Source organism: Scyliorhinus torazame, chromosome 5, assembly GCF_047496885.1.
Source record: "Scyliorhinus torazame isolate Kashiwa2021f chromosome 5, sScyTor2.1, whole genome shotgun sequence".
NCBI lineage: Eukaryota > Metazoa > Chordata > Chondrichthyes > Carcharhiniformes > Scyliorhinidae > Scyliorhinus > Scyliorhinus torazame.
Genome location: NC_092711.1, coordinates 91769620 through 91787800, shown reverse-complemented (window position 1 = coordinate 91787800; position 18181 = coordinate 91769620). Strand labels below are relative to the sequence as shown.

Here is an 18181-nt window from a genome sequence, read left to right as displayed (position 1 = left end):
TTCTGCAGCAACAGAGGTTTCAGCATCTGTAACTCTCCCTGAAAAGGTGCCGGAACCCCGGAACCCAATAACCCCTCCTAACCTTTTTGGACACTAAGGGCAATTTAGCATGGCCAATCCACCTAACCTGCACATCTTTGGACTGTGGGAGGAAACCGGAACACCCGGAGGAAACCCACGCAGACATGTGGAGAACGTGCAGACTGCACAGACAGTGACCCAGCGGGGAATCGAACTTGGGACGCTGGCGCTGTGAAGACACAGTGCTAGATACTTGTGCTAACGTGCTGCCCAGGACAGGGAGAGGGTAGATATAATTAATGGAATAGTGCTAAAGATTGTGCAGGGACACAGGGGACTTTTATCTCTGCTTTTATCTCTGAAGTGACAGTATATATTCAGAGAGTAGTTAGCAAAGCAGTTCTGTCGAAGGATCATTTAGATCTGAAAATTAACTGATTCTCTCTTCACAGATGCTGCCAGATCTGCTGAGTTTATCCAGAATTTTCTGTTTTTATCTCAGATTTGAAAAGTGGAGCTTGTTCAAGGAACAAATACTGCGTGTCCTTGATAGGTAGGTCCCTATCACGCAGGGAGGAAATGGCGTGTGAGGGAACCATGGTTCACAAAAGAGGTTGAATGTCTTGTCAAGAGGAAAAAGGAAGCTTATGTAAGGATGAGAAAACAAGGTTCAGTTGGGTCGCTTGAGGGTTACAAGGTAGCAAGGAATGAGCTAAAAACAAAAGGGCTTAGGAGGGGGTGCATGAGAAGTCCTTGGCGGGTCGGATCAAGGAAACTCCCAAGGCTTTTTATATCAGAAATAAAAGAATGACCAGAGTGAGGTTAGGGCCGGTCAAGGACAGTAGTGGGAACTTGTGCATGGAGTCGGAAGAGATAGGAGAGGCGTTGAATGGATACTTTTCTTCAGTGTTCACCAAGGAGAGGGGCCATGTTTTTGAGGATGAGAGTGTGATACAGGCGGCTAGGCTGGAGGAGGTAGATGTTCTGAGGGAGGATGTATTAGCAATTTTGAAAAACCTTAGTGTCGACAAGTCCCCTGGGCCAGATGGGATATATCCTAGGATTCTTTGGGAGGCAAGGGATGAGATTGCAGAGCCTTTGGCTTTGATCTTTGGGTCCTCACTGTCCACGGGGATAGTGCCAGAGGACTGAAGAGTGGCGAATGTTGTTCCTCTGTTCAAGAAAGGGTATAGGAATGTCCCTGGTAATTATAGGCCAGTTAGTCTTACTTCGGTGGTCGGTAAGTTAATGGAAAAAGTTCTGAAGGATAGGATTTATGACCATTTGGAAAGATGCAGCTTAATCCGGGATAGTCAACACAGATTTGTTAAGGGTAAGTCTTGCCTCACAAATTTGATTGAATTCTTTGAGGAGGTAACTAAGTGTGTAGATGAAGGTAGAGCAGTTGATGTCGTATACATGGATTTTAGTAAGGCGTTTGATAAGGTTCCCCATGGTCGGCTCATGAAGAAAGTAAGGAGGTGTGGGATAGAGGGAAATTTGGCCAATTGGATAAGTAACTGGTTATCACATAGAAGACAGAGGGTGGTGGTGGATGGAAAATTTTCAGACAGGAGACCAGTTACCAGCGGTGCACCACAGGGATCAGTGCTGGGTCCTCTGCTATTTGTGATTTTTATCAATGACTTGGAGGAGGGGGCTGAAGGGTGGGTCAGTAAATTTTCTGCTGACACCAAGATTGGTGGAGTAGTAGATGAGGTGGAGGGCTGTTGTAGGCTGCAAAGAGACATTGATCGGATGCAGAGCTGGGCCGAAAAATGGCAGATAGGAGTTTAACCCTAATAAGTGCGAGGTGATTCATTTTGGTAGGAAAAATTTGAATGCGGATTACCGGGTCAACGGCAGGAGGAACAGAGAGACCTCTGAAGGTTGCCACACAAGTGGATAGAGCTGTGAAGAAGGCCTCTCGTGTGTTAGCGTTTATTAACAGGGGGCTTGAGTTTAAGAGCTGTGGGGTTATCCTGCAACTGTACATGACCCTGGTGGGACCACACTTGGAATATTGTGTGCAGTTCTGGTCACCTCACGAGAGGAAGGATGTGGAAGCATTGGAAAGGGTGCAAAGGAGATTTACCAGGATGCTGCCTGGTTTGGGGGGTAGGTCTTATGAGGAAAGGTTGAGGGAGCTAGGGCTTTTCTCTTTGGAGCGGAGGAGGATGAGAGGCGACTTAATAGAGGTTTATAAGATGATGAGGGGGATAGATAGAGTGGACGTTCAGAGACTATTTCCTCAGATGGATGTAGGTGTTACAAGGGGGCATAACTGTAAGGTTCGGGGTGGGAGATATAGGAGGGATGTCAGAGGTAGGTTCTTTACTCAGAGAGTGGTTAGGGTGTGGAATGGACTGCCTGCTGTGATAGTGGAGTCGGACACTTTAGGAACTTTCAAGCCGTTATTGGATCGGCACATGGAACACACCATAATGATCAAGCTGGGATAGCTTGATCTTGGTTTCGGACAAAGCTCGGCACAACATCGAGTGTCGAAGGGCCTGTTCTGTGCTGTACTGTTCTGTGTTCTATTTCAAGAACCCACAGTATTTTACTTTTATTAAATTGCCTCTTGAGCTGATAAATGGTGTTAATGAGCATGAAATAGAACTTTTACTGCTTTATAAAGCTCTGATTCAGCCACAATTTGAGTATTGCGTCCATTTTTGGTCACCACTCTTTAGGAAGAATGTGAAGGTTCTTGAGAAGGTGCAGAAGAGATTTTGCATAATGGTTCCGGCAAAGGAGGTAGGTTGAGGGGAGATTTGATTCAGGTGTAGAAAATTCTGATGGGTTTAGGTAAAATAGACGAAGAAAATCTGTCCCCATTCACTGATGGTACGAGGACTCGGGGGACACATCCAGGTTGTGGGTAAAAGATATGGGAGATGTGAAGCAGACCGATTTTACAGTCAGTGGTAATGACCCTAAAGTTACGGCTGAGGGGAGGGCAGAAATGGACATGATGAATATTTTCAAAAGGAAATTGGATAAATATTTAATGGAAATAAACCTGCGAGGACTGAGGGATGGAACAGGGGAATTGGACTGACTGGATTGCACTAGAGAGCTCGCATAGCCTCACTGGGCCGAATAGCCTCTGCTGTGCCACAATGACTCTCTGGCTATTTTCTTTTTTAAAAAATATATTTTATTCGAGTTTTTTGGCCAAACATAACAATACGTAGTGTTTCTTTTACACAACAATAAAGCAATATAAATAGCCGTGGCCAGTTTTAAACAAATAAATAAATAATATATATTTAAAAAAACAAAAGAAAAACAAAACTAAATGGCCACTGCCTTGTCCAAATTAAATACTCTCCAAAATTACAATCCAAAAGTCCAATATACAATTACATATACCAAATACCTATACATGTACAATAACATCCCTGAGAGTCCATCCGATTCCTCCCCCCCACCTCCCCCCCCCCTCCCCCCTGGGTTGCTGCTGTTATCTACTTCTTTTCCATTCCCTCTATCTTTCTGTGAGGTAGTCGACGAACGGTTGCCACCGCCTGGTGAACCCCTGAGCCGAACCCCTTAACACAAACTTAGTCCGTTCTAACTTTATGAACCCTGCCATATCGTTTATCCAGGTCTCCACCCCCGGGGGCTTAGCTTCCTTCCACATTAACAATATTCTGCGCCGGGCTACAAAGGACGCAAAGGCCTACATGTCAGCCTCTCTCGCCTCCTGCACTCCCGGCTCTTCTGCAACCCCAAATATAGCCATCCCCCAGCTTGGTTCGACCCGGACCCCCACCACCTTCGAAAGCACCTTTGCCACCCCCACCCAGAACCCCTGTAGTACCGGGCATGACCAGAACATGTGGGTGTGATTCGCTGGGCCTCTCGAGCATCTCGCACACCTATCCTCTACCCCAAAAAATTTACTAAGCCGTGCTCCAGTCATATGCGCCCTGTGTAGCACCTTAAATTGTATCAGGCTTAGCCTGGCACACGAGGACGATGAGTTTACCCTACGTAGGGCATCCGCCCACAGCCCCTCCTCAATCTCCTCCCCCAGTTCTTCTTCCCATTTCCCTTTCAGCTCATCTACCATGATCTCCCCCTCGTCCCTCATCTCCCTGTATATGTCCGCTACCTTACCGTCCCCCACCCATGTCTCTGAGATCACTCTATCCTGCACTTCCTTCATCGGGACTGCGGGAATTCCCTCACCTGTTGCCTCACAAAAGCCCTCAATTGCATATACCGAAATGCATTCCCTTGGGGCAACCCATATTTCTCCGTCAACGCTCCCAAACTCGCAAACGTCCCATCTACAAATAGATCTCTTAATTGTACTACCCCAGCTCTTTGCCATGCTCCAAATCCCCCATCCATTCTCCCCGGAACGAACCTATGATTGTTTCTTATCGGGGACCGCACCAAAGCTCCCGTCCCTCCCCTATGCCGTCTCCACTGCCCCCAAATTCTCAATGTAGCCACCACCACCGGGCTTGTGGTGTATTTCTTTGGTGAGAACGGCAACGGCGCCGTCACCATTGCTTGCAGGCTAGTCCCCTTGCAGGACGCCCTCTCCATTCTCTTCCACGCCGCTCCCTCCCCTTCTCCCATCCACTTACACACCATTGAAACATTGGCAGCCCAGTAGTACTCACTTAGGCCTCTGGCTATTTTCTATGATCACACCGTATAATTTAACTTTGGGATTCAGCAGTGGCACAGTGGTTAGCACTGCTGTCTCACAGCATCAGGGACCCGGGTTCAATTCCGGTGTCTGTGTGGTATTTGTACATTATCCCGTGTCTGCGTGGGTTTCCTCCGGGTGCTCCGGTTTCCTCCCACCGTCCAAAGATGTGCAGGTTAGTGGATTGGCTATGCTAAATTGCCCCTTAATGTCCAAAGATGTGCAGGTTAAGTTCTGGGTTATGGGTATAAGTTGGGGTGGGATGGAGGAAGCATAAATGGGTAGAGTGCTCATTTGAAGGGTTGGTGCAGACTTGATGAGCTGAATGGCCCCCCTCTGAACTGCAGGGATTCGATGATCTTATCAAGGAAATCTGTGCTCTGCACCCCCTCTGAGGCCATTCTATTCTCCTAAGGTTTGTTTCCCGGAGCTGAGCTTTCAAGGTATGGTCGGACCAGGGTTTGTGAATCTCGGGGCTTTTCCAGTCACTCTGGGACCTGTAATCCTCTCGCACAGACAGAACAGACAAACATTTTACCTTGCACACCCAGATGCTGCTGATATTCAGGTTCGGATGTATCGCTGACTCTGTCAGATCACAATGTGATGCTTGATTTAAGTTTCCCATCGATCAATCCTCCACTTCTAACTTCCTGAAAAAGAAAATTACAAAGCCCTTCAACTGTTAGTCTAAGATATAAATTGACTTGGTTTCAGTTTGCTATGTGTAAATCCTCCCCTCCTAACCCCCTGTAAAAGGAGTTTCCAGGATCCATCACTATCAGTCACAACATTCTCTCCTCCTGCTGACAGGACAGGGAGCACTGCGCATGCGCCCTGCTGCAATATGGCTGCCGTTATTCTGCGCCTGTGACACAGAGCAGCCCAACAAACACAGGATCAGTAGCTTCTTATTCGGGGTTTGAGGCATTCATTCTGTGTTTATAAAGCCCCCCCTCCCAGCCACTTCGCTGTCTCTTCCCCCACACCTTGCTCAGTTCATCAGATCATTTTTCCGCTCGCCGCTCAAGTCCAGGAACGTACCGCACTGCGCATGCCCCAGTCAGAGACCACACTGCGCATGCTCTAGTCAGAGACCGCACTGCGCATTCCCCACTTACAGCTTGGTGGTGCGCCTGCGCAAGAAGCTCCTGCGGGCTGAATGGGACACAGTCTTCCACGCGGAGAATGCTGGGTATATATCCAACCATTGAGACGCAATATTGCTCAATCAAAATTGTTAATTTGTGATCCGATTTCGATTGGAGCCACATGCCAATATGTCACATTATTAAACGAATTGATACAGCATCCAAAGTGCATGTGAAGTATCTGAATGATACTAAATGGGCGGCACGATGGCATAGTGGCTAGCACTGCTGCTTCACAGCGCCAGAGACCCGGGTTCAATTCCGGCCTCGGATAACTGTGGGAAGATTGCAGTTTCTCCCTGAGTCTGTGTGGGTTTCCTCCGGGTGCTCCGGTTTCCTCCCACAGTCCAAAGATGTGCAGGTTAGGTGGATTGGCCATGATGAATTGGTGTCCAACAGGTTAGGTGGGTCATCAGGATAGGGTGAAGGCGTGAGATTAACTTGGGTGCTCTTTCCAAGGGCTGGTGCAGACTCCAATGGCCTCCTGCTGCACTGTAGATTCTATGATTCTTCCTCCAGTGTGACTGAGCTGTTATGTCAGCAAATAGGATGACCGAGTGAATTCATTTCCACATTTGCCTGGAGGCACATTCACCTTGGATGGCGCTCTGCGGAGTGAGGCGACTCTCTGTGAGCTCTACCAAACAGATCCTCTTTTTACATCTTTTATAATCGTACTAATCTTTTGAAACTAATTGAACACTAACATTATCACTAACCTTTACTCCTGTATACATCACCCGATGCTGGTGTCTATGTATTTACATTGTGGACCATGTGTTGCCCTTTTATGTATTTTCTTTTTATTTTATTTTCTTTAATGTACTAAATGATCTGTTTGAGCTGCTCGTAGAAAAATACTTTTCATTGTACCTCAGAATCCAAAGAATTTTGTGGTGGGATTTTACACCTGAGATTGAAGCTCAGTCAGTGATTTTAAATCCTTCTTCTAATGAGTTCCGTATTCTGAGCACTGTTCAGTTAAAGAAAAACAAAAAAGCTACAGATGATGGAAATCTGAATTAACAACAAAAATAATAATCGAATAATATTCTTTATTAGTGTCACAAGTAGGCTTACATTAACACTGCAATGAAGTTACTGTGAAAAGCCCCGAGTCGCCACATTCCGGCGCCTGTTTGGAAACACTGGGGGAGAATTTAGAATGTCCAATTTACCTAACAAGCACGTCCTTTGGGACATGTGGGAGAAAACCGGAGCACTCAGAGGAAACCTACGCAGACACGGGGAGAACGTGCAGACTCCGCACAGACAGTGACCCAAGACAGAATCGAAATACTCAGCAGATCTGGGAGTGTCTGCGGAGAGGGAGACATGGTTTACATTTCATGTCTAAGATCTTTTGTCAGAACTACACTGCATCAGCACAGATCTGAAAGATCAACTGTTTCTCAATCCCCAGATGTTGCCAGATATGCTGGGTATTTCCAGTATTTTCTATTTTAATGTCTAGTTAAAGAGAATTGTTCATTAGATGTATTACTAAGTTATATTTATTTTCATCCTTATACAAGTGAAAACATCTTCCAGTTGTCTACCCTGTAAAATACTTCTCTACGTTTATATTTCTCAATCATTCACTTTTCCAAAGGAAACATCCCTAGCCTGCTCAATCTATCTTGATGGGTATAACCTGTCAGTGTAGAATTGCTCCAATAAAACTTTCTTACATCCTTTCCAGTGCTTCTAAATACACTTTATAATAAGGAGATCTGAGCTAATCAGAGCAGCAAACTGGCCATTCTCCCCAAACGCCTTAAACTTAAGGTTTTTTTTCCACCATTAGCTGAATATAAGATGGAATGGAATGAACAGATTCAATAAGCCGACCTCTAACATTATGGGGCATCTACAATGGTGTGTCCTTTCCCTACAGTGAAACAGTAGGCTGTTTTACTCTTAATCTGTCAATTATAACATGAAGAATAGCGTGTCTGAGAACAACAGGTTTTCAGTGAAGTGACTCGAGGTCAGAATATGTTTAAACATAATTTCTGAGCAGTGATAGGCTGCACTTGTACTTTATGTGTACTTTTACTTACAGTTCAGTCCAGCTTGCTCAGCTCTCATGCCCTCATAATTGTCCTTCAAGTTCATAAATTCCCAAGTTCATAATACGAGCCTTGGACGCACTCTTCTCTCCCTCAAACTGAATGTAAAATTCAAACATGTATGATTGTGGCCACCTAGGGCTGCCTTCACCATGAAGTTACTAATTAATCCCATCTCATTGCACAATATCAAGTCTAGTACCTCCCTTTGGGTGGTTCCAGAAATCAGAACACACAGGACAGCAAAAGATGTTTGTAGTTGGACTCGGCACACAAAGTAAGTCTGTTCAGTCAACAACTTAATATAATGGGTTTACAGGTGACAATTAATATCGTCACTCTATCAAAAATGTCTACTACTAATAATGCAAAATACTGCAGCTGCTGGAATCTGAAATAAACACACATGTCCATCCAAGGCGAGCTGCAATGCTCCAGTGATGCCCAATGTAAACTGGAAGAACAACACCTCATCTTCCTATTAGGCACTTTACAGCCTCCCCCATCTGCCCTTCGCTGTTCAGTTGCTTCTATTTCATATTCGACTGTCTCATCATTTTGCCACCGGTAATACTCTTCATTCCTCAATGACCCCTTTGTCTTATGTTCTTGACAAATTTGTCCATGCGGCACGGCGGCACAGTGGTTAGCACTGTTGCCTCACAGCATCTGGGACCCGGGTTCAATTCGGCCTTGGGATTTGCACATTCTCCCCTTGTCTGCATGGTTTTCCTCCAAGTGCTCCGGTTTCCTCCCACAGTCCAAAGATATACAGGTTTGGTGGATTGGCTGGGCTAAATTGCCTCTTCGTGTCCAAAAGTGTGCAGGTTACGTGGCGTTACGGGAATTGGGTGTGGTAGTGGGCCTAGGTAGGGACTGGGAGGTCTTTCAGAGGATCGGTGCAGAATTGATGAGCCGAATGGCCTCCATCGGCACTGTAGGGATTCCATATCTGTAGGTGGATTGGCCATGCTAAATTGGCCCTTAGTGTCCAAAGATGTGCAGGTTAGGTTGAGTTACAGAGATTCAGGGATAGGACAGGAGCCTGGTTAGGGTGCTCTTTCAGAGGATCGGTGCAGGCTCGATGTGCTGAATGGCCTCATTATGCATTGTAGGTATGCTATTCTATTCTTTTCTATTCTACCTGGTCTTCTATTCTGCCCCTCCTCCTGTGCCACTTTCCAACTATATAATTCTGTCCATTCCTACCCTACCCTCCTATACTGCTGTGAAGGGTCATTTAAACGAGTGTACTGCTCAACTCTGTTTCTCTCCACAGATGTTGGCAGACCAGCTAACTTTATCCAGCAATGTCTGATTTCATGCTGACAGTAATGTTGCCATAAAGACAGATGCCAGCAATATGGTAATTGATGCAGAGGAAATGACAGAGATGGTTACAAATCACTTGTTCTCGGTCTTCCTGTGGAGGCAAAGCAGAAAGAGAGACACGGAAAGAAGGTTTTGTGCGGGTCTGCTGATAACCGCCTTTCTTTTTCACTGACGGGATTTGACCAACGGAATTGTTCACATCTTGTACAAGGAAGGATCAAATACAATTGGCACCTCCATTTCAAATCTGTTGTGAAGTAACATTCTCTCATTTGATTTGAAAGCTGACTGTTGTGAAGCTGCAACCGAGCACACTGGGCTTTGTGCCGCTCTTTCTGTGGTGTCCTGGTCCTCACATTCGCCGATTGAAAACCGGACAGAAACATTATCAAATATTTCACATTAACCGTGAGACAAGTTAGAATGATTTAAGTTTGTTGCTGGATGTTATCGGGATCTCGGGTGCTGCAGCCAATTCTATTTACTTTTACCCCGGCCTCAAAATGCATTCAGCAAAATCAGAAATGCTGAATTGTCCTGAAGCAATGAGATGGAAAATATGTCCGCATTTTGACAAAGTTCACATATTAGCGGTTTGTCAGTCCACAACAGAGTTGAATTGGTTTACAGATGCAGGTTTAATCACTGAATGAAACAAGCGATTCTGTGACTGAATTAGAGGAAATGGCAGAGATTTAATAGAGCCATCTTTTAAAAAATCTGTCTTCATGATAGCGAAATAGGAAAACCCACTCGGGGAGATGAGGAAAACGAGGCTCGGTACCGATCCTGTGGCGTCCCTCTTTCTTCAACACGAACGGGATGAAGGCGCCAGAATGTCTCACACACAGAACAAAAAGGAATCAAATATGATAAAAATATCATTCTCAAATCTCTACCTGTAAAACTATCCCATTTCATTTCCATGCTGACTGTGCTCAATCTCACATGAGCACAATGGGGTTTGTATTTCCCAGTGACTCGAAATATTTTCTTTGTCAGTCATGTTTGCAAATCAATGTTGTATATTTCAGAGTCTCACTTTCAAATGAGGACATAAATGTCGGATAAGATTAAGTTTTGAGTAACGGAACAGATGCTGAGTAAATTGATTGACATTTTTTGAAGCAACATGAGAATGATGTTATTACTGAATGAGCAGAAATCATTCCACCCTGAGAATGCTTCTCCATTTGAAAATTCATTTGAAACCAAATAAAGTGGACTACTTAAGCAAAGTGTCTCAACAGGGCTTTGTGAAGTTCTAAAAACCATTCCCTCTCTAATAGACAGTCTGTGTGAACAGGCTACAGATCAAATATAATTACAGAATTTACAGAATTTACAGTGCAAAAGGAGGCCATTCGGCCCATCGAGTCTGCACCGGCTCTTGGAAAGAGCACCCTACCCAAGGTCAACATCGCCACCCTATCCCCATAACCCAGTAACCCCACCCAACACTAAGGACAATTTTTGGACACTAAGGGCAATTTATCATGGCCAATCCACCTAACCTGCACATCTTTGGACTGTGGAAGGAAACCGGAGAACCCGGAGGAAACCCACGCACACACGGGGAGGATGTGCAGACTCCGCACAGACAGTGACCCAAGCTGGAATCGAACCTGGGACCCTGGAGCTGTGAAGCAATTGTGCTATCCACAAGGCTACCGTGCTGCCCCAAATTAGATTCCGTATATTAACTCAGAAATAATGAAGAGATGCTTGATCAGGAAAAAACACCTTCATAAATTCGGTATGAAATCAATTGCATGATTACATGTTGTTTATATCGTAAACTACATAATTTCCGTGTTCACAGCTCCTGGTCCAGTGAAACTTGATCATTAAGTCAAACTGGGCATGGATTCGACAGAAATTCCTTTTTCAAAAGCGAATTGGACGATCAGCTGAAATGGAGAAAACTCAAGATCATTGAAACAGAGAAAAACATTGAGATTAATCAAAAGATTGTTCTTTTGAAAAGCTGGTCGAGGTGATAGAAGTGCCACTTATTGCGTTTTGCCGTTTTATGGTTACATCTCATATATATGTATGTATACATCTCGCTGCAGCATTCCTAATGAGGACAGACGAATTTTCAAAAACAAAGGCTCCAAAGTGTGACTGAGTGACAGAACAGTGTCAGCTTTCCAGACAGGCCCATTGGAGCGAATATCAGCCAGCTGTTTCTGTAGTGTAGTGGTTATCACGTTCGCCTCACACGCGAAAAGTCCCCGGTTCGAAACCGGGCAGAAACATTCTGGACGTTCCTCATTTGGCGATGAGTTGTATTCTTGCTGTTTTCTGTTTACTCATTAAGCGAATCCGTTACATTACACCCGTTTCAAATAATATCCTACAAAATCCACCATTATGGGGACTGGGAGGAATCGGTCAGAGAGTTCACACGTGTTAAGTGTGAATGGTTTTCTAATGTGCTGCGACATTTTCTGATTCTAGTAATAATGGTAAATCAATTTATCTGCCGCTTGTCTAAGTTTTGAGCCGAATTGGACTCCCTCAAAAGAAGGTTCTTCAGTGCAACAAGAATGCAGGTTTCCTGTTCTCGGTCAGAGGGTCAAACTCGGTGCCTGTTTCTGTGGTGTGGTGGTTGTCATGGTTACTTTACACTCAAAAAACCCTGGATTGGAAACCGCGTAAAAACATTGTCGAGGCCCATTCGTTTAAGTGTTTGGGAAAAGTTGCATAATTGACATTTCCATTGTTACTCATCCCGAATAACCCTTGAACTGAGTAAATCTGCCGCGTGGAACCCCGGTCCCCAGAGCTTCAGCCTGATTCTCTGCATTGCCAGTTTAGTGACAATAACACAACTCAACACCAACCACTCCCCCAGTGAATCCGCAATAACACAGCTCAACACCAACCACTCCCCCAGTGAATCCGCAATAACACAGCTCAACACCAACCACTCCCCCAGTGAATCCGCAATAACACAACTCAACACCAACCACTCCCCCAGTGAATCCGCAATAACACAACTCAACACCAACCACACCCCCAGTGAATCCGCAATAACACAACTCAACACCAACCACACCCCCAGTGAATCCGCAATAACACAACTCAACACCAACCACACCCCCAGTGAATCCGCAATAACACAACTCAACACCAACCACACCCCCAGTGAATCCGCTACCGATTATTACCTGAATATAATATCTTACAAAGCAAATGTCATTTGCTCTCATATATGCCGGAAATGTATTCAGGAGAAGCAGAAGTGCTGAAAATTGCCGGCACACTGAGCAGGGACAGAGATGCTCCTATTTTGACTCGGACAAATATTAACAGTTCGTTCAATGGCGATTAATGCAGGTCAGAGGCTGGGAATCTCTCTGTTAATATATTAAATTGATTAACACTGAAAGACCGGCTGGGAATCCTGCGGAGAGAAATTCACCTCCTGATGAACTGAATTGGGTTAAAGTTATTGAATCAGCATTTTTTCATGGACTTTGCAAACTGATCCCGAATATTTTACCACGAGCCAGCCAGGAGTCGAATCCCAAATCTCCTGATCTAGAGTCAGGCGCGTTATCCATTGCGGCACTGGCCCACAGGGCCATCGTTACATCTGGTCCACACGTGACATAGACTGTTTATCCCAAAGTGCTTCAAAACTCTCGGGGAAATTCTTTCAGGGTCGCCCTGGCGGATTGGATCGGAGTCGGGGTTGAAATTGGCGGCAGTGTAAAATACAGCAATGCAGCTACCAGCGTGGAAGGTCATTCCCGAAAAACAGAAAGAAGGAGCTTGCAGTTCTGGGATCGTGTCCAGCGTCTGTTTGTGGGGAAATGCAGTTGGTGAATGGCCAGGCTTGGACAATACTTACTAGGATATAAAACAACAAATGAATGAATTTAAGTTTGGAAATTCAAGCTCTTTTCTGTCTGCAGGTATTTCCCGCTCTGAGCTGCACAATGAACAACAAACCACACCGATAAAACTAACTTTTATTTCCTGTCCGTTCAACTGGTGTCGTTGGCGTCATTTTCTGTTTTCATCAAATGTCCGAACGGTGTAAAGTTCCGATCATGTCCACCAGAGGGCGACATGGTCACATGTTTCGTCCTGATCAAATACCCGCCATAATATTCACCTTAAGGTTCTGACTCAGTCAATGGTCCCTCTCTGTTTCCAAATATAGGAACAGATGAAATAGAAGCAGAAGTTGGCCATTCGGCCCCTTCAGGCTGCTAAGCCATTCAATAAGATGTGGAGATGCCGGCGTTGGACTGGGGTGAGCACAGTAAGAAGTCTGACAACACCAGGTTAAAGTCCAACAGGTTTGTTTCGAATCACTAGCTTTCGGAGCACTGCTCCTTCATTGGGTGTGTAAAGAGGTGGGTTCCACAACCATATATATGGAAAGAAGGCTTACAACACCAGGTTAAAGTCCAACATGTTTGTTTCAAATACTAGCTTTCGGAGCACAGCTCCTTCCTCAGGCTCCTTCCTCCATTCACCTGAGGAAGGAGCAGTGCTCCGAAAGCTAGTGTTTGAAACAAACATGTTGGACTTTAACCTGGTGTTGTAAGACTTCTTACTGTGTTCACCCCAGTCCAACGCCGGCATTTCCACATCATATATATAGACACAGTCAATGATACAAAGACTTGCATTCAAAGTATCATCTTGCATCACCTTGATTCAAAACAAACCTGTCGGACTTTAACCTGGTGTCAGACTTCTTACTATTCAATAAGCTGTCTGACCTGTTTGTGTTTCGAATTCCACATTCCCATCATGCAAAGATACGAAATAAGATTCTGTGATACTGAATATTCTGTTTTCTAGAATGATGCAGCACATGTGCAGAGTTCGAAAGAAGCTCAACAAACACTCGAGGAACAGCAGCGCATCTTTCCACTGGGCTCAATACAGCTTTCACACCCAGAGTGTGTTCAACAGTTTCACACTGTAAATGCTGCCCCCATTCTGTGTGTCCTTACATCGCAGATTTGGGTTTGAATCTTGTTTCCACTTGTTCTTTGTGTCCGGGCGGCAGTTGTTGATCAATCTGCCATTGACAGCTCCTCCAGACACATCTTTTGTTTCTTCCATTGCTCTGACAGAGAGCTGGCACAGACACGGCAGCCCGAATGGCCTCATTCTGTGGTGTAAATATACTCTGATTCGATGCTAACCTCAGCCTGTGGCCAGGGACCCAAGGCATTTTCTCATTTAATCTCTCCTGACTTGCACCCTGTCAGAAAATTTTCTACATTTCTAACCTTTCCCGGTTTCTATGAAAGGTCACGGAGGTGAAAGATGAATTTTGTTTCCCTGTCCACAAATGCTGCCTGACTTCCTGAGTTTTCCCAGCATTTTCCGCAGATATGATTGGCTGCGGATGACAATGAAGGTATCCTTTGGTTCAATCAGATGATTCTCACCGGCTCGTTTGTCTAGTGGTAAGATTCTCGCTCGTGGTTTGTGCTGTACGAAAATGTGAGAGATCCCGGGTTTAAATCCCGGGCGAGCCCTCTGATGTTGTTTCTTATTGTCCAAGCAACACGTTTTGTTCATTTCTTTCAGTGCAGACGGCGGGATTGGTTCACATTGCGTTTGCTTTGAGAAGCTGAGCTCACGCTGCAGGGAATCAATACGTTCCCGAGAAAATCGATACATTTCGAAAAGCTTGACTATGTGAGTGGACCTTCCCTTATCTCCATTCACTAATCCAGGTGACTCCATGGTGGTGGATTCAGGCAGCTCTCTGTCTGTTTCATTTTATCCATTCGGGGATGTGAACCTCGCTGGGCATTTATTGCCCAGGACTATTCCCTATTGAGAAGGTGGTGGTGAGCTGCTTCTTGAACCGCTGCAGTCCATTGGTGTAGGTACACCCACAGTGCTGTTAGGGAGGGAGTTCCAGGATTATTTCCCAGCGACAGTGAAGGCACAGCCGATATATTTCCAAGTAACAATAATCTTAATTATTGTCACAAGTAATCTTATATTAACAATGCAATGAAGTTACTGTGAAAATGGTCAGGATGGGGAGTGGCTGGGAAGGGAACTTTCAGGGTGTCAGGGTCTTGGGTTTGGAAGGCGCTGTCTAAGGTGCCTTTGGTGAATTCCTGCACCCATCCAAACAAGTGGAGAGTATTCCATCACACTCCTGACTTGTGCCTTGTAGATGATGGACAGGTTTTGTGGAGTTAGGAGTGAGCTACTCGCTGCGGGATTCCCAGCCTCTGACCTGCATTTGTCCCCATTGAAGGAACTGTTAATATTTGTGCCGAGTCAAAATAGGAGCATCTATGTCCCTGCTCAGTGTGCCGGCAATTTTCAACACTTCTGCTTCTCCTAATTGCATTTTGAGGTACATGTCAGAGCGAATGACACATGCTTGAAAGTTATTATATTCAGGTAATATTGGATAGTGGATTCACTGGGGGAGTGGCTGGTGGTTGAATAATGTAATTGTCTCTAGACCAGTGAAGCAGAGAACCAGGCTGGAGTTCTGGGGACCGGGGTTCCACGCGGCAGATTAACTCAGCATCAATTCAAGGGCAATTCGGGATGGGTGTAAATGAATAAAGAAAATGTCAATCATGTAACTTTTCCACACACGGAAATGAATGTGGGTTTTGACAATGTGTCTGTGCGGTTTTAAACCGAGGGCCTTTATGCTGTAAAGCAAACATGATAATCACTACACTGCAGAAACGGGGAACAGCGCTTAGCGCACTGACCGGGAATAGTAAACTGTGCGTCCTTATTGCACTGAGGAACCTTCTATTGTCAGAGTACTATTCAACTGAAAACTTAGACATGTGGCGGAGAAGTTGATCTGATATTAGAATCATCAAATATCACAGCACATTAGAAAACCATTCAGACTTAACACGTGTGAACTCTCTGACTGCGATTCCTGCCAGTCTTCATCACAGAGTATTTTGCAGGATATCATTCGGAACTTTGCGGGTGTAAGATAATGCATTCGCTTAACTATTGAACAACAAATAGCAAGGATACAACTCATCTGCAAACTTAGATGAGTAACGTCAATAAAGTTTCGAATAAGGGACATTTGGTGTGTGAGGGGAATGTGTTAACCAGTACACTGAAAAACAGCTGACTGCCAATGAGCCCATTGGACTGGTGTTTGGAAAATGTGTTGTCTTGTCTGGAAACGTGATAAAACTCTAACAAAAATACAGACATTGAAAAGAGCAAACCGATTAATCTCAATGTCCGTTTCTCTTTCTGTGATCTTGAGGATTCTCTATTCCAATTATTCTTCCAATTTGCTTTTGAAAAAGGAGTTTCTGCAGAATCCTTGCTCAGTTTGATTTAATGAGAACGTTCCCCTGGTCCAATGACCAGAAGATTAGGACCTGAAGATGGTGTAGTTTACGATATAAACATTATGTAACCATGCAATTGGTTTCATATTGAATTTACAAAAGTGTCTTTTCTGCTGAAGCATCGTCATTATTTCTGAGTTGATAACAGAATCTAATTAATTTGATCTACATCCTGTTTACAGAGTCTGTCTATTAGAGAGGGAAAGGATTTGTGAAGCTTAACAAAGCCCTCTAGAGATCACTTTGCTGAATTAGTTTACTTTATTAGATTTCAAATGAATTCTGAAATGTAGAAATGTCCGTCCAGCAAATATCTCAGGGTGAAATGATTTCCTCTCATTCAGTAATAACATCATTCTTATGTTCCTTCGAAAAACATCAAACAATTTTACTCAGTATTTGTTCCATTACTCAAAACTTGATATTATTTGATATTTATGTCCTCATCTGAAATTGAGACTCTCTGAAATATACAACATTGAATTGCAAACATGACTGACAAAGAAAATAAATCGAATCACTGGGTAATACAAGTTCATAGAATCATAGAATTTACAGTGCAGAAGGAGACCATTCGGCCCATCGAGTCTGCACTGGCTCTTTGAAAGAGAACCCTACGCAAGCCCACACCTCCACCCTATCCCCATAACCCAATAACCCCACCCAACACTCAGGGCAATTTTGGACACTAAGGGCAATTTAGCACGGCCAATCCACCTAACCTGCACATCTGTGGACTGGAGGAGGAAACCGGAGCACCCGAAGGAAACCCACGCAGACACGGGGAGAATGTGCAGACTCCGCACAGACAGTGTCACAAGCCGGGAATCGAAACTGGGACCCTGGAGCTGTGAAGCAATTGTGCTAACCACTTTGCTACCGTGCTAACCACTATGCTACCAGTTCTGTCGAGTTCATTTGAGATTGGCCACGTCAGTTTTTAAACACAATCAAATATCTTCACAGGTAGGAGACTAAAGAAAGATAAGTTTATTATATTTGATCCTCTTTGTTCTGGGTATGAAACATTCTGCAGCCTAAATACCGTTCATGTTAATGAAAGGAGGGGTGACAGCAAACACGCACTGAGCCTGGATTTCCTCATCTCCCTGAGTGGCTTTTCCTGTTTCTCTACCACAAAGCCCAATTTTCGAAAAGGTGGTTCAGTTAAATCTCTGCTATTTCCTCTAATTCAGTTACAGTATCGTTTGTCTCTGTCTGTATGAGCATACATTACCATTAGATATTTTTCAGATGGTGATTAAAAATGTTAATCTAGGTTCCGGGTGCGGCGATGACCAGCTGAGTCACACGTTTCGGCAGCTCCCGGTGAAACGGACTTTTGGGCTCTTGATAGGAGCCCCAACGGCAATTTTGACGGCTAAAAACACTGTGCGGTAAACCAGAAGGGAATCCCCCCTGGATACGGATGAAAAAAGGAGGAGAAAGTGGCCGGATTGCAGTGGATCCTTTAGAACAGCGGCAAGGAAGGCAAGCAAAAACCAAGATGGTGTCGGAAGGTGGCAGTTTAACATGGGGCCCTGAACAACAAGAGCTCTCGAAATGCTGTGTGGAAGAGCTCAAAAA

At 44.7% G+C, this 18181-nt stretch overlaps 1 protein-coding gene and 1 non-coding gene across 3 annotated transcripts in view; one reads left to right on the top strand and one right to left on the bottom strand.

Moving 5' to 3' along the window:
* LOC140421475 (uncharacterized) overlaps positions 1-18181 on the bottom strand; it is an 856937-nt gene that overhangs the window by 424044 nt on the left and 414712 nt on the right. The window lies entirely within an intron of this gene.
* On the top strand, positions 11437-11509 carry trnav-cac (transfer RNA valine (anticodon CAC)). Its single transcript has one exon. It is a non-coding gene; the product is annotated as a tRNA-Val (tRNA).